The sequence below is a fragment of the Schistocerca serialis genome, chromosome 1 (genome assembly GCF_023864345.2).
Source record: "Schistocerca serialis cubense isolate TAMUIC-IGC-003099 chromosome 1, iqSchSeri2.2, whole genome shotgun sequence".
NCBI lineage: Eukaryota > Metazoa > Arthropoda > Insecta > Orthoptera > Acrididae > Schistocerca > Schistocerca serialis.
The window spans coordinates 258,538,932-258,562,766 of record NC_064638.1 but is presented as its reverse complement, the minus strand read 5'-3'; the positions used below and the strand labels follow the sequence as shown (position 1 = coordinate 258,562,766).

General features: G+C 42.4%; 1 protein-coding gene across 1 annotated transcript in view; it reads right to left on the bottom strand.

The window, feature by feature from the left end:
* Positions 1-23,835, bottom strand: part of LOC126464665 (zinc finger protein 236) — an 864,481-nt gene that overhangs the window by 743,470 nt on the left and 97,176 nt on the right. The window contains exon 2 of the mRNA XM_050096252.1: positions 1,335-1,428. The gene's annotated coding sequence lies outside the window, so the exon portion shown is untranslated. The remainder of the gene's footprint in view (positions 1-1,334; positions 1,429-23,835) is intronic.

Genomic DNA, 23,835 nt, shown 5'->3' with positions numbered 1-23,835 from the left:
AAAACAAAATAGCACATTGTTGTGTACACCGTTTTTGTATAAAATTATATCTACGAAAAACAATATATATAAGAAAACAGTTTGTCTAATGGTTCAGACGCCCCACTATATTAATTAAAATCAACAAAATGAAAGAGAGCGAAGATGCATATTTTCACAGTATTGCAGTCTCCCTCCCGCAGCCGGTTTTAGCAGAAAACCTGCACATTGTATAAAAAATTATACCACCTATGTCCGTCCGACAGTTTGTTAGAGAATCGTGTGAAAATTTTGAAGTAAATCGGTCAAAAACTCTCCGAGGGTTTTGCTAACAACGGTTCCCCCTTCGAATATTACACTCATTCATTATATATGGCCTATACCCGTCTGAATGTTTATTATTGTGTAAAAAATTGAAGTAAATCAGTCAAGTACTTTTGGATGTTTTTGCTAAATACAACGTACGTTCACCCTTTATATACTCACACACACACACACACACACACACACACACACACAATACCGCAAACTGCAAGCTCTACTTAAGCTTGCGAGCAAGGACCAAAGTCTTTACCAATTCGCCTGCCGCCTGTACGAACTGAGGATGACCTAAGAAAGCAAGCGATAACAGTCACTGATACCGACATGGGCCATAATTTGAAGATGACTGCACCCTGCATCTTCAGTAGCTGCATGCAGGGCCTCTTCCACATCTCGGATGAGGTACCCGGCAGATGTACCGAGTGCACAGTGAAGTTCTTCCAATCCTGAACGCTGCTTCCCTATGGGGTCCATTACGCGTCTACCTAGCAAACCCTTCTCCCCGTGTGGCTACCCCGATACTGTTGATAAATAGGCTGTTTGTTAACTCGTAGGGCGATTGGTTAGAGATGGGGTAACAGACTCATTTCAACAACTGGTGGCCAGTCGATTGTTTCATCGTTCACTCTAAAAATCTCCTGTTTTTTGCTACACAGGAGAAAAATAAACTACAGATGGACACCCGTGTCCTAAACAGTCACCCATCAAGTCACAGAAGCACAAAATTCATAGGAGATACGGCCTGTCTACGCAACAGCTACTCCACTGCCGATCGTAGCATTCATTCGCAGTCACCGAATAATAAACAGCATTGCCAGATGTTTCCCCTACAGTCGGTTAATATACACAGTCACGTTTGCTGCCAAAGGGATGGCCTAATGTCAGACACCGGCTCCTATAACTTCGACGCTTGGTAGCGTCGTATTAAAAAGAACAAAGATCTGTTCTCATGCTTCAGGAAAGAAAGATGAAAAAAGGAATGTTACAAGAGCACTGTGAGCACAAAGGTATTAATAAAGCAACTCATGAAATACCTGAACTGTGGTTTTTAAGGTGCACTTCTCTCAGCTGGCAGGCTGTTGTCAGGGCAATTCACCACTCCATCACACCAAGGAGGAAATTTCAGTCCTGTAAGAAGAGAAATCCCAAGTAAGAAAAACTACAATAAAACAATGAAATAAAAGGTGCCGTAAGAGAAAAAAAATCTCTCTCTACTCTCTGGGTGATAACGGGCCAAACCTATTCTGTAATGAAACAGCAGTCGCACTACTGAAGCCACAAAACAACGTTAATTCAAAGAGCTTGACCACGTGGGGTAATGCACTGATTAAGGCAACGGAACTACGTCTGGGAGAAGCAGATTTACCACCCCGTCCGACCACTCAAATTTAGATTTTCCGCTGTTTCTTTTCATTAAGAAGGTTCGAATCCTGCCTCGGGCATGGATGTGTATGATGTCCTTAGTTAGGTTTAAGTAGTTCTAAGTTCTAGGGGACTGATGATCTCAGGAGTTAAGTCCCATAGTGCTCAGAGCCATTTGAACCATTTTGAAGACTTGTGACCCGGCGGTCGAACGTCTCCGGATGAGGCCTCCCGGCCATCAGTGCCACACCATCATTTAATTTAATTTGAAGTTGTCATATTTCACAGAGTTTAAATGACTCACACGGGCAAGAAACTCGAGGGATATTTCCTCGGCGACAAGTTTCAGCTCTGTGCGTCAAATAACGCTATGTTCGTTTCATAATGTATATGCTCCCTACCAAGCACTCCGTAGACCTTCTGTTCTACTTTACCGACAACGCAGTGTGCTTCAAAGACCTGTTTATTATAATAGTACCACAACACTGAGGACTGCATCCTCCAAGAGTTACTTGATTCTTCATTTCTGCGATAACTTGAAAATAACAACCAGTATCGACCTTTGTTTACAAAATATATTTTGCAGGTAATGTGTTAAGAAAGTGAAACGAACATGTGACCACTGTACACAGTGCTACAAGTTACCCCAAAGTCGTAACACAACACACACACATGAAACACTAACACATGCAAATCTTCATGATGATGGAGATTTGAACCTTCGAAACGCGTCGTGGATACAAATAAACAGTGGCTGGTATCAGTAAACTGGTTGTTTCATTCGATATCAATAACAGTCACGATAAAGCCTAGCCTAAAATGTTCCCATTTAAAATTACAGTATTGACTTGTTGATCGTCACAGCACATTCACGTTTCTTTGATATGCTTTCTTTCTCGATAGTGTTATGCACTCGGTACCAAAGCTTCTTTGGTTCAAATGGTTCTGAGCACTATGTGACTAAACATCTGAGGTCATTAGTCACCAGAACTACGAACTACTTAAACTTAACTAACATCACACACATCCATGCCCGAGGCAGGATTCGAATCTGCGACCGTGGCGGCTGCGCGGTTCCAGACTAAAGCGCCTAGAACCCCTCGGCCACACCGGCCGTCAAAGCTTCTTTCTCTGCTTGTTGAAAAGTATCTAACCAAGATATGAAAAGTACAGTAACATTTAATTTTGTAAATTATATACGATAACATCCTTTTTGTTAAATTTTTGGAGTTGGGATAACATGGTATTTTGAAAACATCTAACTTTTCTAGCGTCTCGATTCTGCTTAACATTCAAGTCGTACTTTCTGAAAACTGAGTTACATATGAAAAGAAAAATCTTCCGACTGATTTAAGATTTTTTCTTGTTACATAAATACCTAAACATGTTTCAGTGAAACATCGATCCAGCAGTGGATCTTAAACGCGTAAATATGATGTTTTGTTATCCCTTGCCATCATTAGTTGGCACTCGTTTACTTTGCCGAAACTTCAAGTAATATGCAACACATGGCAAGTTAGAAATATGAACTAGTATGACACTATCACGAGTATATGCCCACGTTTAAGATGTTTACCATTTTATTAACAGGTGTCCTACTGGTAGTGACGGACTCATGCTACAAATATTTTTCCCGTAAAATGGACTCCTTTACTTCAGGTGTCACAAAAAGTTTTGGTCGGATCTTGTAAAAAAAATAGGACAAATGGTGGGCCACTGCCACATAAGTCAAACAAGAGAAGAAAACAGAAACAGTTATACATCATCAATACAGAAGATAGATAAATGCGATGCGTTATTATCGCGGTCAACGGCCGACCTTCAATTCTCAGGATTACCTTGGAAAAAGGTGTCACAGAGTCCGCTGACGTAACGCTAGAGCAATATTATGTACGAGTGTATTACACCTTCTACGCTACTCCGGAAGACATGTTTCGCTACGGGTCAAGAAGACACGTCATGTATCTCCAACGTAATGGACGATTTGACCCTATGTAAGGCACCGCTGTTATTAAGCCGCATAGGCATTTGCGTATACATTTTAACTGGTTTAAGGACCGTCATTGGCACTGATGCCGCTAAGAGGGTCCTGGATTTACGACTGAACATCAAATCAAGGCACTGGAGACGAAAAGAAACGTAACGATCTACAATCATGTTTTTACTGCGCAGAGCAAAACTTCGAGTTGTGTTACAGACGTTCTTATATGGGTTGAATGCGACAATAACAGATTAACAGCCATTTCACAGCCAGAAATTTTATTTGAGGGCTTCAACATTTGCTGTACCTTGGCACTGAAAAATCGTTAGTGGAAGTTCTTCTATCTCGGCTTCCTATTAAAGTTGTAAATCGCCTCTCTCTGCAAATGTAAAAGAACGTGCAAGCACGAACGCGCGCAGACACACACACACACACACACACACACACACACACACACACACACACACACACAAAAGCATGAATCCGCACTTTCTCAAATCAGGCAAAAAACTGGGGGGAGGGGGGGGGGGCATCGGGAAGTTTAGATCATTGGTTTTGAGGGATTTGCATAATACAAACTTTTTCACTTGTAACCAACAGAAGCTACTGCACTCACAAAAATACTGAGATGACGTTGAAACAGTTATGTCTTATCTAGCTCACACTGCTCCGAAACCTATAACTTTGATTGACTTGATTATATTTAGCTGTACAGGAGAAACTGCACAATTAGAATAAAGAAATTTACACAAAGTAATAACAACACAAGAAACGACAAAAGGAACGATATTACGTCCGATCATTCAAGAGGACAAGACGAAAAGAAAACAAAATATGTGGTATGCAAATACTCATTATACTTCCGGATATAGTTTTAGAAACAGTTACGGAAAAGTGTTCCACTCATTTCAAAGTCTGTCAATGGATGAAGCAGTACACTAGTTATAGAAGCTTATCACGAGTAGTTCTAGTGTAATCTGCAGCTGAAGTAGTGAAAATCAAAGTTAAGGTAAACTGAAACTAAAGCACTTTATATAGAAGTGAAAAATTAATAACTTATAAGGAATCACAACGGATCGGCGGCATTGTTTTCTTCGTTTTAAGTGATCTTCCTCTTCCGTTTCTTTGCTCCCTTCTTAGTCGTAGCTTTTATTTTTTCAGCTGGAGAGCAACCCTCTATCTGCATGCACAAGATGCTCCTTGTCAGTAGTGAAAAGCGGCTTACTCTAATTTCTTCATTACTGTTAATTCCCCTTCTTACACCGTAACTGAGGGGATAGATCCCTTCCTACTTTCCTCACTTTCAATTACCTGTATAGTCTTCACAGTCAGTTTACAATTCACATTCTTTTCTAATAAATCTGGAACCACTTCGGCAGAGATATTGAACGAACGTTAAAAGTACATTCACTGGTTATAGGCGTGTACAGTACCCTCTATATTACAATTAGTACCCACCTGTTTATGGAAAACACTAATTCTTCTTGTCTTACTTCTGTCCCCTGAACGTCTTTCGGTATATCTGTGCCATCGCCAGTGGGTTGTTATGTTACTAAACATGCAGATAAATCCGAAATGCAAACAGTCTGCAAATGTGACATGGCCTTCCTAAGGCACACAAAGAAAGAATTCCTCTAAGAACCACTGTAATATTCGTGCTCCTATACACCAGTTGGCGAAATACGTCGAACGCATTCTCAGAGGATATGAGGAGAAGTGTCAGCACTACATTCGCAACTCCGCCGAGTTTGTACACCGCCTGTCAACTCCGCCTCCAGGTTACCGGCATTACGGCCGGTTTTGATGTAGTTTCCCGCTTTAGGAGATTTCCACTTTCTAGTTTCTTGGAACTCTTCGCGGGATAGTTCAAAGATTGTTTCACAGAACTTTTTAGACACGTTCTGGCATCATATTATTTCCTGTTCGACGGAAAATATTATGTACAAACCGATGGCGTGGCCATGGATAGCCCGTCATAGCCTATCGTGGCGAACCTGTACATGGGACACTTAGGAACGAAGCCATTAGAAAACGGCAAGTTGAAACCCACGTGTTTCTGCTGGTATGTCGTGTGACCATATGGAGCCGAAAAGCTTCAAGAGTTCATGGAACATTTAAAAAACATCTGTGGTAACATAAAATTCACGATACAACCTGAGAAAGAGGGCCAATTACCATTCCTCGACGTGTTAGTTAAGAGACTAGACGGATCTCTGGGTCACAGTGCATATATAAAACCTACACACTATCTCCACGCCTCGACCTCACTGTCCATCACAAAGAAATTCGGTGCTAAAGATTCTGGTCCATAGAGCTCGAAACTTCCAGACAAGGAGAGCCTGATATTGCAAAGGAATAGGTATTCAGAGCCTCAAATTGAACGAGCGATGCAGTTAAGATAAAGAATACCTGAGAGAAAAGTTGAGACAGAGAACAAAGAAGAGAATTCAAACATCGTTTATCTGGTTGGTTGGTTGATTTTGGGAGTCCAAACAGCGAGGTCATCGATCCCATCGGAGAAGGGAAGGATAGGGAAGGAAGTCGGCCGTGCCCTTTCAAAGGAACTAACCCAGAATCGCTTGTCTGCCTTATGCTGGCCCAATATCCGGAAAGATCGGTAAACTCATACGGAAACATGGCATCCGGTGTATTTCGCTCCCGTCATTTTGTTTGTAACGTTAAAGGCGATCTAGGTCTCCTAAAGCTGGGTGTCCCATGCGAATGTGGGATGTCTTACTTGGGGCAGACTATCAGAACAGGGGAAGTATAAGGAACAGCAGCGACACAAGCGACTAAAACAACCGTGCAAATCAGCTGTCACCGAGCACTGCCTCGAGTGTAATCATGAAATGAAATATGATGAGACCAGCAACGTGGCGCAAACGCTAAGTTTTTGGGGCACCAGAATTAAGGAGTCTATCAAAATAAATGTCAGGAAACCTCCACTACTGGCCATTAAAATTGCTGCACCACGAAGATGACGTGCTACAGACGCGAAATTTAACCGACAGGAAGAAGATGCTGTGATACGCAAATGATTAAATTTTCAGAGCATTCACACAAGGTTGGCGCCGGTAGCGACACCTACAACGTGCTGACATGAGGAAAGTTTCCAACCGATTTCTCAAACACAAACAGCAGTTGACGGGCGTTGCCTGGTGAAACGTTGTTGTGATGCCTCGAGTAAGGAGGAGAAATGCAGCCCTTCAACACAGGAAATAGCTTACCATACGTTAGTTCGTCCAGTCTTAGAGTATTGTTCGTCTGTATGGGACCCTTACCTGTTGGATGTTATTCAAGAGATTGAGAAGGTCAAAAGTAGAGCGGCAATATTTGTGACTGGTACATTTAGCCATCGCCAGAGCGTTACAAATAGAAAGTTTGAAGTGGGACACACTTGTAAATAGACGGCGCGCTAAGCGGAAGCGGCTGCTCACTAAATTCCGAAATCTGATCTTCGCCGAGGATGTAGAGTATATATTATTACCACCAACTTTCAAATCGCGCAATAATCACCTTTGAAAGATAAGGGAAATTAGAGCTCGTACTGAGGCGTTCAGATAGTCGTATTTCCTTCGCGCGATCGGCGAGTGGAACAGACGGGAGAAATATGACTTTGGCGCGAATTGTGCCCTCCGTCACACACCGCTTGGTGGCTAGCGGAGTATATATTTAGACGTAGATGTAGATGAGGCAGTACCAATGGTTTACACTAGACAACAACATTTTTGTTGCATTGCTATCAGTAATTGTTCTTCCTACATTTAAGGGTGGTTATTTCAGATCTGAGGTCGATTTTCTGCTGAAAGCTCCTTTTTTCGCAATCGCCAAATGCCAATATTTCATATTTCTATCATTAAATCATAATGTGGACGTATAAATATTTGATTTAACTGTCTTGAACGTAGCTAGGTAACACAAATTAAATAAAAATCGAATAGAAACACAGTCCAAATATATTCAGTGATACAAACTGCAAAGCATACCGCCATCAAGAAAGTTACAGTTAGATAACTTATATAGACATTCCATTGATGGAGGAATTTTCGTTTCAAGTTCTTCCGTTTGTGGACTACTACAAGGAGACCTCGTTTAACACTCCAGCTATAGTCTGCCTTCATAGGCTGGTCCTAACTCCCACGATATTTTCCTTCCATTGTCGCGAGGTCCTGAGGGAACCGTTCGCCTTGGTCGTCACCGACGACTCCTAACCTATCAGGGAATTTATCTACATGACTGTACAGGAACTGGAGTTTGACACTCATTACATCGTAGGACATGAAAAGCTGAAAACAAATCAGCTATGAGACTTTGGCAGTTAGCAGCTTTTTTGTTACCAAGAAAGTTTTACATTAGCGCCACGATGACACCTATGAAACTCTTTCCTTGATGTAAATTCTTCATGAGGTACAAGTGCCTGACTCTGGCGTCCATTAAACACTCCTGCCTTGATCTTCTCAAGGGACAAAGCAATAAGAACACAGACCATGTTTTGGAAGCACTCAGCGTCACCATCAAATGCTTAAACAAATTCTTTAATCAAACCCAATATGATACGGAGTGGACGGAGAATTTATTTTTCTCAGCTGAGAATTGGATCATTCAGAGCATTTGCTGTACCGACTTGCAGAGTTTCAAGTCTAGGCTACTCCTTCTAGCTCCAGTGCCTAACTCGTCCGTCGCTTTCCTACGTGCAAATAAAGCAGGAATACTTTGCAAACCCGTTCTGTTAGACTTTCTGCCAATTAACACCTTTGAGGTCCACGAATATTGTCCAAGGGTGCTCTTGGTATTTTAGTGGGGTAATCAAAATCTTAATGTCATTAATAAACAAAACGCCTAATCGGAACAGGTGCACAGATATTTCCATTATGTAATGAACTGCTTTTTGAACTGTCTATAAATAAACGCGTCTTCAGGACTGTATAATGTAATCCCTGGAGAAGACCTCAGACGTTATGGCAATAATCAGATTTATGACATAATATGATAGAAGCTGACACTTCAGCTGCAAGTATGGGGAAACACACAGTTTCGTTTCAAACTCTTCCGTTGTGAACAACTTCCGGGAGATCTCGTTTAATACTCCAGCAACGGTGTACCATCATATGTTTGTTCCATCTCCCTTCTAAGTAATTAATCTAACCGCAGACAGCTGGTTCGAATTGCATGAAAACCGGAGCATGTAGAGAAAAACCGATTTCATATTTGAAATCAATAGATCAAAAAGAATAAGAATCAGTAAAAAAATCTCATGCAACTGAGAAATGGAAAAAAAATTTGTTCACCCGTGTTTCACGCCTTCAGTAATTTGCGGCTCATCTGAATATTTACCTATACACAAAGTGCCATCTTACTTGCAGTTCATGTTCGGCAGTTACTTCCACCCTCATTGTTGACGAGTTATCAGCTAAGCTGTCACGGTGCGTCGCCTGTAAAGAGGCAGTCCGAGCTTGCATAACGTATGTAACAGAAAGTGCTGACCACATGCCCCTCCGTATCCGCATCCAGTAAAGCCTGTAATGAGGACGACACGGCGGCCGGTCGGTACCATTGGGCCTTCGTGGTCTGTTCGGGAGGAGTTAAGTTAATATTAAATGGCCAATGTCATTAAAGACGGAGTACAAGATCAGATGGGGGAGGAGGAGGGGGGGGGGGGGGAGAGGACGTGTTGTTCTCAAAGGAACCATCCCAGCATTTGCCTTTAACAACTTAGGAAAACCACGGAAAACCTAAATTTGGGTAGCCAAAGGTGTTCCAGAATCGCCATTCTCATTGAACAAGAGCTCGTCTTACGACTGCGGCTGTCTAATTCGCGTGATTTAAAGTAACCTGCTTTTAGTTTCACCACTTTTTTTCTATGTTTGTTTTCCTCTGTCGATGGGGATGAGCGTTAACTGCATCGGCCTGCGAACACGTAGAGTTGTTCTCTGCTTCTCTCATGCTGTCTCAGGATTTGTAGCACGGGTTGGGGCAGAAACAGATCACAGCTGCCTAAGACGCATCGACAACTGCATAATAAATGCAATCAACCTCAGCGGCCAGACAGATATCGATTGTTACTCGGGTTAGCCGAATCGAAACAGCTCTGGCCCGCATTCCCGTCGCAGGAGACAAGGACTTAGTGCTCTCTGCTATCCTCGTGATATACTCGTAATTATCCCTCCAAGACTGGCAGCCAGACAAATTACATTACATACGCTTGCATCTGTGGTAATTCTAAGGACCTTACTACGTTAAGCGCGACGTACGAACGTCGCCGTAGATCACAGTACATGTGTGTGCCAGCAAGTACCAGTCTGCATTCCCAGCTGCATATGCGCAAGCTGATATTTGCGACATGGCTTTACAGTCAGGCTGAGTCAAGCCCAGTTTTGCTCTAGATCTTACGGTACCTGTGAGCGTAAATTTGCAAGGGCAAAAATGGATATATGGCAAGCCTAAGGCTAATCTATTTGATTTAGTGTTAATCCTGAGGAATAATGGGAGAGCCTCTTTGAAGTTTAGGTGATATGGAGAGGAACTAGAAGATACGATGAAGTTTTTACGCAGTCCGTGAGACTGATAGCGTAAGAAAGGCAGCGATCTCGGTTCGAAAGTTAATCGGGCTCAAGTTTTGTCAGAAGACTTCGTCGCAGCATGCACTCCGCTAAATAGTAGAAACCTGTCAAGGTCAACATGTAAGCATTTATGTAACTTTTAACTGTAAAAAAAAAATTCCGTAACTTCCTATACTGTGAGTAGTATCCGAAATTATACTCGTATACGCAGTGCGTTTTATAACGACCAAATACGACTGCACTGCTTCTGTCTTCTGTTTTTAGGAGAGTCTACATCCAAATCTGCTTCTTCCTCCGCAAGCCAAAGTGTGTGGCGGAGAGTCTTTCTGATACTAACACCATTTTTTTGGTCCTTTTTCTCTTCCACTTCTGAAGAGCGCAAAGAGAGAACTATGCTAAGACTCCGTATGAGCTCGAATTTTTCTGAGTACAATCTACACCTTATTCCAGAAGCCACGGTGTGTGGCTCGGAAAGCGCTTGTGATACCGTTGTTTTTCCCATTTTCAGCTCCACTTGAGAATAACGCGAAGGAAGAGCGACGTTTAAGACTCCATACGAGCTCAGATTTTTCTGGTTTTTACCGTCCAGGTCATTTCGCAGGGTGTATGTGGGAGAAACCAATGTTGGTTGCCTCTTCTTAGAATGCACGTTCTCAACAAACTTTCTATGAAACCCGGTGGCTCTCGTTGCATCACTGGAGCGTGATGAGCACCTCTGAAACACTATTTCGTGTTTACAAAATGATCCCGCGACGAAATGTGCCACTTTTCTTTGCATCTGCTCTTACAACCTTATCTATTAAGGGTGACAAACTGACGGAGATATACCCAACAATCGGTTGTAGAGGCGTTTGTAAGCTATTTCGTTCTTTGACATCCAAGGGAGTCTACACTGCAAAGCAACCGCGAGGTGAACATTCAAGGCCACTTAACTTCATTGAGGTGTTATAACTAAGACGTTCTCAATCTCGAAACATAAAAATCTTGAATATTGGGTGATTCGCAGCTTTAAGATATGTACTGAAGGATAGAGCTGCACTAGAAAAGTTTATTTGTCATAGCCGGTTTTCGGGCTGACAACCGATCATAGCGGCATCTGATACAAAGAAATGAACAATTCTGTGTACATCGATTTCTACAAAACGTCAACTGTACACGAGGTGCGACAATAAAGTAATGAGACTGATGTGGAAAAAAATGTTGCTTACCGTTTTAGTCAAGTTTAGTATCGTCTCCTTCAAAGTAGTTCCCTTCTGAATGCAGACACTTTTTCCAGCGCTTCTGCCATTGATGGTAACATTTCTGGAACTCATCTTCTGTAATATCCTCCAAGACCCTCATCACAGCTTTTTGGACACCTTTTGTCGTTTGAAAATGGTGTCCCTTGACCGCAGTTTTGGCTCTTGGAAATAGAAAAAAGTCGCACGGAGCGATATCTGGTGAATAAGGTGGATGTGGTAGTACTGAAATTTGGTTTGAGGTTAAAAATTGCTGTACTGACAGAGCAGTATGGGATGGTGAATTATCGTGATGCAGAATCCAGTTATCAGCAATGTTGGCACGGACACGAAGAACTCTTTTACGAAGTCTTTCTAAAATTTCTTTGTAGTAATATTGGTTAACTGTTTGTCAGGAGGCACACACTCTTTATGAACAATTCCCTTGGAATCAAAGAAGCACACAAGCATGCATTTCACTTTTGAGTTTGACATGCGAGCTTTTTTTGGTCCGGGTGATCCCTTTGAGCACTATTGCGAACTTCAGCGTTTTGTCTCTGGATTGTACTGAAAAAGCCAACTTTCATCACCAGTGATAACACGGCTCAACAATTCTGGATTGATTTCCGTTTGCTCTAACAGTTCGGCTGCCACATTTTTCCGTTTTTCTCGCTGCTGTGGTGTGAGATTTTTTGGGGTCCATTTTTGCACAAATATTTCTCATACCAAGATACTCCGTTATTATTAGACGAACCGTTTATCGATTGATGTTCAGTTCTTCTGCAATCATTTTCACGCAGAATCTTCGATCAGATCGTACGAGTTCATGCACCCTGGCCAAGCTGACATACGTCTGTGAGGTTGTTGGTCGTCCACTGCGGTCTTCATCTTCAACATTCGTTCTGCCTTCACCAAACATTTTATGCCAAGGAAAAACTTGAGCTCTTGACATAACCTCCTCTCCAAAAGCCTTCTGAAGCTTACCGTAAATTGTCGTGGGGTTTTTACCCATTTTAACGCAAAAAGAAATGGCATACCGATGCGCTATATTATGCGGCTCCATTTCTGTGACGAGAGACACAAACACGTGTTAACTTATTACAGCACAACTCACGACTGAGCAGTTGCATCGATGTACTGCTTGGATTAGAAGCAGCTTATAGACCAAGGTCAAAGATATTGTGCCTACGCAAGCCTGCAGGGTTGCCACATCTTGCAAAGAAAATCAGTCTCATTACTTTATTGTCGCACCTCGTATTCAGTAGCGGACGTCTGTCTATATACATTATGTACCTCTACAGCATGACATGCGTGTCAGTTAATACCATAGTATATTAAATCTGTCCTATCATACAGTACACAGGTTGTCGTGTGTTATTGCTGTCAAATCTTAGGCAGTGAAAATCCCTGATCACATTTTATTTAACTGTCATATAGTGTAAACATGCAACTGACAGGTCGAACAGTCTACAATACCTATCTTTCGTTATTTCTAAGATCATATTAATATACAGCTGTAACATGCATTCATATATGCAAATTATATATCAGTTGCCACTGATGATGGGTTACAAACCCGAAAACCGGTTTTCGCAAATAAACATTTCTAGTGCAGTTCACAGAGTGTGGAAGATGTCCTTTAATGAAAATTTTGAAACATGTTTTTCTATGCCTTCCTGACACGAGAGAGATGTGGAAATTGGAACACAGGAGTTAGCTGCAGGACGTCGCAAGTAATGCAAACCTAACAGACCTACTGCGCTTCCTCATAACTAGCTTGTAAAAGTGACCTATTACGAACATCCATTTAGAGAGGCAATAGAAAACAGTGCCAATCACGACATTACGCTGTTTTCTTGTTGGAACGGAGCTTTCAGAAAGAAACCCGTAGTAGCACTCACACTCACTTTTGTCAATTTTCTGGAACTGCCAACACGGAATATACGCTATCTTATTAAGAGCCCGGGCATCCCTGCGATACGGAACTGATCCTTAGGCGTGACGAAAGGCGGAATCGCTAGTATAAAGAGAGGCAGCGAGCATTCTGCCGTAAGCAGAGAAGGGGTCGATCAGGAGAGCTCTGCAGCTTCGAACGTGGACTATTAATTGGATGCCACCTGAGTAACAAATCCATCAGGCACGTTTCAACTCGTCTAAAGCTGGTTCTTGCAACTCTGCTAACTTTATCAATAGACTAAAGCCAACTCAGTGAAATTGACTTACTGGTGAGCTTCGATGTCATCTCACTTTTCACTGAAGTTCCTCTTACGGACTTTTTGTCACTCATCAGCAATAATTTCACAGCCGATATAACAGCACTTTTTCATCGTGTCACTTCCTCATCCTGCTTTTTACTTAACAACGAATATTTTGAGCAGGCTGCCGGTGTTGCCATGGGCAGTCCTCTCTCCCCTCTGGTAGCAAACTTCCTTATGGAAGACTTTAAGGAAAGGACACTTGATTCGGCAGAACTGAAACCAGGTGTCTTCAGGCGATATGTAGATGACTCTTTTGTAATGTGGCTCCATGGTGAAGAAAAACTGTCACGCTTCTTCCAATATCTGAATTCAATCCACAAGAACATCCAGTTTACGATGGAAATAGAGAAGGATGGTTGCTTACCGTTTTTGGACTTCTTGTTTACAAGGAGAGTGGATGGGTTATTAGGGCATTCTGTCTACCCTAAGCCCACACATACGCACCTTTATCTGCTAGGTCAAGCTGCCATCACGCTTCAGAAGCTACAGGCGTCCTTAGAACGTCGGTGCATCAAGCTCATATTGGTTTTGATGGAGACGGCCTAACAAAGGAGCTAGAACATCTACAGCCGGTGTTCAAAGATAATGATTACTCCCCAAATCAGATTAGTACTGCGCTGAAGAGGAAGAAACGTGACCACCCATAACATCTAGAAGATAAGGAGCTGGTCAAGTCCAGGACGTTCCTTCCATACCTCGGCAACCTTTCGTCTAAAGTAGGCAGGATCCCAAGGAAACATCAAGTTAACGTAATCTTCCGGCCACCGGCGAAGATTAGTCCCCCTTTTTACAAAATTACCTTCCAGTGTGGCACAACTTACATAGGTCAGACGATGTGCACAGTACATTAAAGGTGCGTTGAACATGAACGCCACAGTTCGCCTTACGTGCTCAGTAAGTCCGCCGTAGCTGAGCGCTGTACTACCACAATACACTCTGGGCTTTTTTTCTTTTTCTTTTATTGAGTTTCGATTCCCCCCGAAAGGGGTGGCTGGCAGCAGCTTAGTACGCCGCTCTTCAGTCTACAGAATTTTTAAAACCTAAGAAAAAGATAATACACAATAAAAGCAGGCGATAAAAACGGTGACTTAAACTGTAAAATGGTGGAAAATTGTGGAAGTTAAAACATAAAACAAAGGCTTGGCGATATTATTAAAATACACAGGAAGCTGACAGGTAAAATAATAGACAGACAATTAAAAAAACAGGGCGACAGTCTGGTTTCTGTTCACAAGACATGTAAAAAATCACACCCAGCGACAGTATGATTTCTGTTCATAACACTTTGGAAAAGGCACACAACACTTAACACACTGCACTAAAACGTTGGCACGAAGATGACACACCATAGGCAAGGGCAGATAGGGGGGACCTGGACAGATGAGGGGAAAAAAGGGGGAAGTAGAGGAAAAACGAAGTGGGGGGGGGGGCAACAGAGGAAGAGAGGATTCATAAGGAAGGGGCAGGGCAGACACGAGAGGGAGTGGGGAAAGGCAGAGGAGGGAAATGCAAAAGGACTCTGGGGAGAGAAAGGAGACAGAGAGAGTGTAGGCAGAGAAGAGGGGAAAAAGCAGGATGGGAGGGGGAGAAGAGGAAGCCCAGAAAAGGACTGAGGAAGGGAGGGGGAGGTGAGGATCAGAGTTGATAGGAGGCATAAATGAAAGGAGAGAGGGCATCATCCGGGAGGGGGAGTCGACGGAAGCCACCTTGGAAAAGTAGTTGAAGTGTGTAGAGGTGGAGGGTAGGGGGGACACAACAGTGAAGGCGTGGCAAGGGGGGGGAGAGGTTTGGAGAGGAGAGGAGAGGAGCAATCAGGGGATGAGGGGGATCAAGTCGGCGGGAGGTGTAGAGGAGATGGATATGTTCGAGGAAAAGGAGCAGATGGGGGAAAGGAATCAGGTCGTAGAGGATCCGCGTGGGGGATGGGAGGCGTATGCGGAAGGCGAGGCGTAGTGCATGGCGCGACGCTTTGGGGATTATTCAGCCGTAAAAATCTTGGCCCCGGAGAGATCTTTTTGGGATTCAATAATTCAAGAATCTATGGAAATACATCTAGTACAAAATCTTATAAATTGTGACGGTGGCTTTCAACTGGACAAGGCTCGGGACCCGGTGATGTCTCTAAGTTCTTCTGAGACAAAATATTTTATACATACTGACACCTCTCGCGACATTTGTTTTTCGCGATGCGAGCGCGCATTCTGAAAGAGGGCGCATAGTATTCACAAAGGGCGTGGATTTCGATAGACGATGCTCCTGTGACGGTTGCCATTGTGCATGCATTTCCGCACAAAGTTTTGTTAAAAAGCCAACACCGTGGACTAGTAGTCTCTTCTGGCGGACACTAACCTGAAGACGTCTAGACGGTTGCCAGCCGAAATACTGTGGCAAGAAGTCAACATGAGCCGGTTACAATTCCCAAACCTTATAGAATCTTCTAAAGTTGCCCAGTTCGCCTGCCGGTGATGTGACTGTGAAGTGGAAACGCGAAGAAACAACCAAAACTACTGCAAGACCAGGCAGATCTCATGTACTGACGAACAGAGGCCGTCGAGCATAGCGTGGCGATATCTGTTCTTCCATCTTCTGGCGAAAATGGAACTTGGAAAGAGAAGGAGTAGCCCTCCAGAGACTCCGTGCTCACAATGCGTTCTTATGTAGTAAGACATCCGTGAAGATTAGACTGTATTTACGCCTCGCGAATTTCTTCATAGACGTACACAGTGACAATTATTGAACTATATGAAATAAAATCGTCATAACTTCTGATAATGGTTACTCCACACATCAGATTAGTACTGCGCTGAGGAGGAAGAAACGTGACTACCCGTAACATGCCGCGGGGCATGATGGGAATTAATTTGCGCATGCGCACGCGCCTCGTTGCTGTCAGCCAGTTTCACGTGAAAATTGAAAAATTGGCGCATTTGGGGGACTGAGAATCCGCATTTCGCGATGGAGAAGTCTCTTCACCCTCAATGGGTGACTGTGTAGTGTGAAGGGTCCAGTCACGGAATAATCGATGCGATATTCCTTGATGGCATGGTGAGTACGAACGGTACGTGAAAGTTCTGAAAGATGATTTCATCCCCATTATCCAAAGTAACCCCGATTCCGACAAGATGTAGTTCATGCAAGACGGATCTGGACCCCACCCAAGCAGGAGGGTGTCTAATGTCATGGAGGAGCACTCTGGGGCCGCATTCTGGCTCTGGGGTAACCAGAGGCCATTGACAAGGGCCTCTATTGGCCACAATATTCTCCTGATATGAACACATGCGACTCCTTTTTGTGGGGCTACATTAAAGACAAGGTGTACAGCAATAGCCCCAAAACCATTGCTGGTTGAAAACAGCCATTCAGGAGGTCATCGAGAGCAACGATGTTCCGACACTTCAGCGGGTCATGCAGAATTTCACTATTCGTCTGCGCCACATCATCGCCAATGATGGCAGGCATGTCGAACATGTCATAACCTAAATACGAATATCTATAGTGACGTTTACATGACGAATAAAGTGTGTGCACGCCGTGGTTTGTAACTAATTTACTCATTTTTCATACAGTTCAGTAACTGTCACCTTGTTTTTAACGGTTATTAACTGCTTCCAGTTATGGATCGCCATTAGTGTAATCGATCAACCAAACATTTTAAGCGTATTTTTGCGCAATGTGTTACAGTTACGTCGTTGAAAATTAACTGCCAGTTCCCGTACAAAACATTGATCCTCTGCATGTTTTTCTACATTTTGGTGCAATTTCCTGGTGTTAGGACTTCCTACTTTTTAGAAGCTTGATGTACGAACAGCCTCACAATGGAAGGAGGCGTAGAATTCAATGTCCTCTCGACGACGAGAGCTTCTAACGTTTTCCACTGTTGAGTATGGTCAAGAGTAAGGGCGCTAAAAAGCTTTTACCTGATTATGTCGCTCCATTTCGGATGACGTGTGGACTTCTCTCTGCTGCGAAGTCCTTAATACAGTCACAAAGCTGGCCCAATATTCCGTAATGTCGTGAACAATATAACCAATGCCTCAGATGAACAAGCCATACTGAGATATATGTAACCGGGAATCCTTGGGTAAAAGTTTAAGTGGTACTTGATGCGTATTTTACTGTTCAACGGAGAGAGCTCCTTTTGTGGGTGTGCATAAGAACTTGGGCGCAGTTCCTTATTGAAGACTGTTCTCAAACAGGTTTACGCTAAAACAGAGCGCTTACTGGAGATAGGATCACGCTCGTGTCATTAATGCCGTATGGGTTGTAAATCGTGAGGAAAACTGGTTATATAACTAAGTTCCAAAGTATCTCGATCTGTAGCCTTTTTAACATTAAACAACTTATTATCACTGGACACAGGCGGCCGAAAAACGTTCGCAACTGTTACGACCGGCGATGAACGGCATGCTCAGTGGTCCACTAAGTTAATCCGTTCATCAGTCTCTAGCTCACCCCAGTTACTACTGGGAAACTATCGACCCGCATCACGGCCTCTCACAAAGGCCCAGGCTTAGTGTTTTCCAGTAGGACGATCAAAAATTTCCGTAAAATCCGATGGACTGGGACTGGACATTATGTTTCAGTAGGTTGTCGTCGCTGTTTCTACTCAACATATAGAGCTGTAAGTTTGCTATTACCTTGAAGTTATCGCTCAGAATCCCCCGAGACTCTGTCTTACACACGTCGCCAGCGACCTTGACGATACCTTATTGTCGCTTTGCACAACAGAGGTAAGCGTTTTGTAGATTTTGCTTTCTGCTAAAAATTCCACGTATTCGTAAGAGTTGCACCTCGCTATGATTTTATCTAAATAGTATTTTTTACCTCTTGCAGTTACTGTTTACGTTGGTAATAGATCACGCTGTATATCCGATACAGACCATGTACAGTCTGTCTCGATACGTCTTTCGTTTAAAGCGATGTAATAAAGGGCAATGAATCGATCCTTCTGTAGTTGATTTTGGACTGTTTGGTTGCTGCATAAATTCGAAGCTTATTTCCGTTAGATAGTTAAGCGTTGATAGCACATTGCCTAGAGTTTACTGTCACTCATTTGGTATTTGGAGCACTGTGCACAGAAATATACCATGGATTTTGAAAATCTGAAGAAAATATATGCAAATTGTATGTTGAGGGAAAAGTGAAATCTCCTGACGAATTCTTCGTTTTGTCCACAATTAGTGAACAAAACTAGAGAAAGTCGCTGAAAACATTTGCAGCGTCTTCAGAGATAACGATTTTGGAAAAAGCAAGAAAATTATTCCATCGTTTTTAAAAGGATCACTTTTAACGCAAGGTACGGCACGTTCAGGCATATTAAATGGATGGAGGCATTCCTAACATTTTAAACCATCATGAATCACGCTGGTCAATCCATTATTTAGTTGATATGACTAATTTTGATCAGTCATTTCATGGGCAAGGTTAAAATACTCGTTTATATGTGTCACGTCCTTTAAGTACAAAATAAAAAATCTGCGGTATCTTTGTAAGTCTCTGCTTGTTTTTTATCTACATCTACATCTATACTCCGCGAGCCACCTTACGGTGTGTGGCGGAGGGTACTTATTGTACCACTATCTGATCCCCCCTTCCCTGTTCCATTCACGAATTGTGCGTGGAAAGAACGACTGCTTGTAAGTCTCCGTATTTGCTCTAATTTCTCGGATCTTTTCGTTGTGATCATTACGCGAGATATATGTGGGCGGTAGTAATATGTTGCCCATCTCTTCCCGGAATGTGCTCTCTCGTAATTTCGATAATAAACCTCTCCGTATTGCGTAACGCCTTTCTTGAAGTGTCCGCCACTGGAGCTTGTTCAGCATCTCCGTAACGCTCTCGCGCTGACTAAATGTCCCCGTGACGAATCGCGCTGCTTTTCGCTGGATCATGTCTATCTCTTCTATTAATCCAACCTGGTAAGGGTCCCATACTGATGAGCAATACTCAAGAATCGGACGAACAAGCGTTTTGTAAGCTACTTCTTTCGTCGATGAGTCACATTTTCTTAGAATTCTTCCTATGAATCTCAACCTGGCGCCTGCTTTTCCCACTATTTGTTTTATGTGATCATTCCACTTCAGATCGCTCCGGATAGTAACTCCTAAGTATTTTACGGTCGTTACCGCTTCCAATGATTTACCACCTATGGCATAATCGTACTGGAATGGATTTCTGCCCCTATGTATGCGCATTATATTACATTTATCTACGTTTAGGGAAAGCTGCCAGCTGTCGCACCATGCATTAATCCTCTGCAGGTCCTCCTGGAGTACGTACGAGTCTTCTGATGTTGCTACTTTCTTGTAGACAACCGTGTCATCTGCAAATAGCCTCACGGAGCTACCGATGTTGTCAACTAAGTCATTTATGTATATTGTAAACAATAAAGGTCCTATCACGCTTCCCTGCGGTACTCCCGAAATTACCTCTACATCTGCAGATTTTGAACCGTTAAGAATGACATGTTGTGTTCTTTCTTCTAGGAAATCCTGAATCCAATCACAAACCTGGTCCGATATTCCGTAAGCTCGTATTTTTTTCACTAAACGTAAGTGCGGAACCGTATCAAATGCCTTCCTGAAGTCCAGGAATACGGCATCAATCTGCTCGCCAGTGTCTACGGCACTGTGAATTTCTTGGGCAAATAGGGCGAGCTGAGTTTCACATGATCTCTGTTTGCGGAATCCATGTTGGTTATGATGAAGGAGATTTGTATTATCTAAGAACGTCATAATACGAGAACACAAAACATGTTCCATTATTCTACAACAGATTGACGTAAGCGAAATAGGCCTATAATTATTCGCATCTGATTTATGACCCTTCTTGAAAATGGGAACGACCTGCGCTTTCTTCCAGTCGCTAGGTACTTTACGTTCTTCCAGCGATCTACGATAAATTGCTGATAGAAAGGGGGCAAGTTCTTTAGCATAATCACTGTAGAATCTTAAGGGTATCTCGTCTGGTCCGGATGCTTTTCCGCTACTAAGTGATAGCAGTTGTTTTTCAATTCCGATATCGTTTATTTCAATATTTTCCATTTTGGCGTCCGTGCGACGGCTGAAGTCAGGGACCGTGTTACGATTTTCCGCAGTGAAACAGTTTCGGAACACTGAATTCAGTATTTCTGCCTTTCTTCGGTCGTCCTCTGTTTCGGTTCCATCGTGGTCAACGAGTGACTGAATAGGGGATTTAGATCCGCTTACCGATTTTACATATGACCAAAACTTTTTAGGGTTCTTGTTTAGATTGTTTGCCAATGTTTTATGTTCGAATTCGTTGAATGCTTCTCTCATTGCTCTCTTTACGCTCTTTTTCGCTTCGTTCAGCTTTTCCTTATCAGCTATGATTCGACTACTCTTAAACCTATGATGAAGCTTTCTTTGTTTCCGTAGTACCTTTCGTACATGATTGTTATACCACGGTGGATCTTTCCCCTCGCTTTGGACCTTAGTCGGTACGAACTTATCTAAGGCGTACTGGACGATGCTTCTGAATTTTTTCCATTTTTGTTCCACATCCTCTTCCTCAGAAATGAACGTTTGATGGTGGTCACTCAGATATTCTGCGATTTGTGCCCTATCACTCTTGTTAAGCAAATATATTTTCCTTCCTTTCTTGGCATTTCTTATTACACTTGTAGTCATTGATGCAACCACTGACTTATGATCACTGATACCCTCTTCTACATTCACGGAGTCGAAAAGTTCCGGTCTATTTGTTGCTATGAGGTCTAAAACGTTAGCTTCACGAGTTGGTTCTCTAACTATCTGCTCGAAGTAATTCTCGGACAAGGCAGTCAGGATAATGTCACAAGAGTCTCTGTCCTTGGCTCCAGTTCTGATTGTGTGACTATCCCATTCTATACCTGGTAGATTGAAGTCTCCCCCTATTACAATAGTATGATCACGAAACTTCTTCACGACGTTCTGCAGGTTCTCTCTGAGGCGCTCAACTACTACGGTTGCTGATGCAGGTGGTCTATAAAAGCATCCGACTATCATATCTGACCCACCTTTGATACTTAACTTAACCCAGATTATTTCACATTCGCATTCGCTAATAACTTCACTGGATATTATTGAATTCTTTACTGCTATAAATACTCCTCCACCATTGGCGTTTATCCTATCCTTGCGGTATATATTCCATTCTGTGTCTAGGATTTCGTTACTGTTCACTTCCGGTTTTAACCAACTTTCCGTTCCTAATACTATATGCGCACTATTTCCTTCAATAAGAGATACTAATTCAGGAACCTTGCCCTGGATACTCCTGCAGTTTACCAATATTACGTTAACTTTTCGGTTATTAGTTCATGTATAGCAATGACTTTTGTTGCCAAAAACCAACATCGACTCTATCGAAAAACATTACCAGTGAAAAATAATGGTATCACTTGTAAATTTCAAAAACAGGAAATACCGCAGAGCAGTGCCAAAAAGACAACATTTCCCTACAAAACATTCCATCTGTTGATAAAAGATGGCATGAAAAAAACGTGCCACGTTCTACGAACAGATAATCGGATAAGCCGTGTCATATGTTCTTACCAACCCAAATGCCTTTCAGCCGCAGTAGAGAAAAAACGACCGGGAAGACTAGATCACATGCTGCTTGTGATATTTGTCACCGACTGTTAGAGGAATACTCTTTAGCAATCTTGATGTTGGCTACTTGCCTGTCAGCTATTTGGATCAGGTGTGAGAGAATCCGTAGTGGCGGGTGCTACAGCTCATCTGTACAGTGCGGCTTGTATACTTTCTAAGTTAATCAACCATAACATAACGGTCCTGTAATTTGGAGCAATCAATTAAACTTCTGAGTCAGCAACTATAAATAACGTAACAGAGAACCTGCAACAAGGTATATGTAGCTACGCCACTGAAAGAAACTCGACCGAGTTGTTGACGTGGGCGCGAAGCAATTAGGGGTGGCCACTGGACTGAGAATGTCGCATACCATAATACTCGTACAATATTACACATTTGCACGTAATTACCACGGTGAAATCAGGTACCCAAGAGCTTAGTTAACGCATGATTCTTCATTTCCTATACTTCAGTCCTTAGGTTTGCGTCTCTTGGTTTTCTATGCAAAACGTATAGAAGGAATTCTTTCGGTAAAGAATCTGGTTTTCCATCTGGCTCAATAGACGTTCTCCGATAATATAGAGCATACTACTGATTAATTTATGTAATTAATTTTTCCCAAATAAAAATTGCAACACAGTCGAAAAAAGGAACTTTTCTATCGCCACAATACAACCGCGGTGCTCGATGTTAGTCTATACCTTCTGCTGAAATTAAATATAAGTTTCTTAGAGGCAGACCCCTAACAAATTCTGAAATTCCCGAGCCCCTACAAAGTAAACAAAATATTCAGTACTGTAACTAGAGGAAGAATTTATTTACCGTTCTTTGTCATTTGGTATTAAATATACCGTGCAGCTATCCTTGGTACACTACACTTATTAAACATCATCATCTTATAATGTAATGTAGAATGTACATAAAATACTTTCATTACATACAGAAACATCTCAAAAATGTTTGCCTAGGTTTTACGTTTGTACTAAACTGAGTAGAATGTTGATAGACAGAAACAGCTACAAGAGAAAAAAATGTTGAACTATCAATGATAATCTTGTGTATCACATTTAGGTTAATGTGTAGGAGAATCCGATAGGACAGTAGGTGCAGCTTCTCTACTCCTATGCCGGAAAACATTTGCGCCACATCTGCGGGAGTCTGGACACAGTTCAAGTAATTTTAGGGATACTTTTCGGATGAAATAGTGTCTTTGTGAGTGATGGAATATCTCGAGGTAGATGACAAGCTTCCACATCTTCCTATATCTATAATTACGCAGATCTACGGATCTGCTTATGTACATCCTTCCGGCTGTGCCGTGGATAACGATTTCATTCTACAAAATGAGAAGTGTCGTCCGATGGATGAATATCTTCCATCTAAAATATTTTTTTTCTTTATTGGTACCGTGTTATATATTCCACACTTTGGCTAACCTGTAGCACATTAACCATACCACTTTTGTAAGTTTCGCCACTTACGCAACTTTTTTTTATGTTACGGAAACCAATGCACTGTCTCGGCTGGCTACTGCAGTTGACACTTTTTAGCTTTCTCACTGTT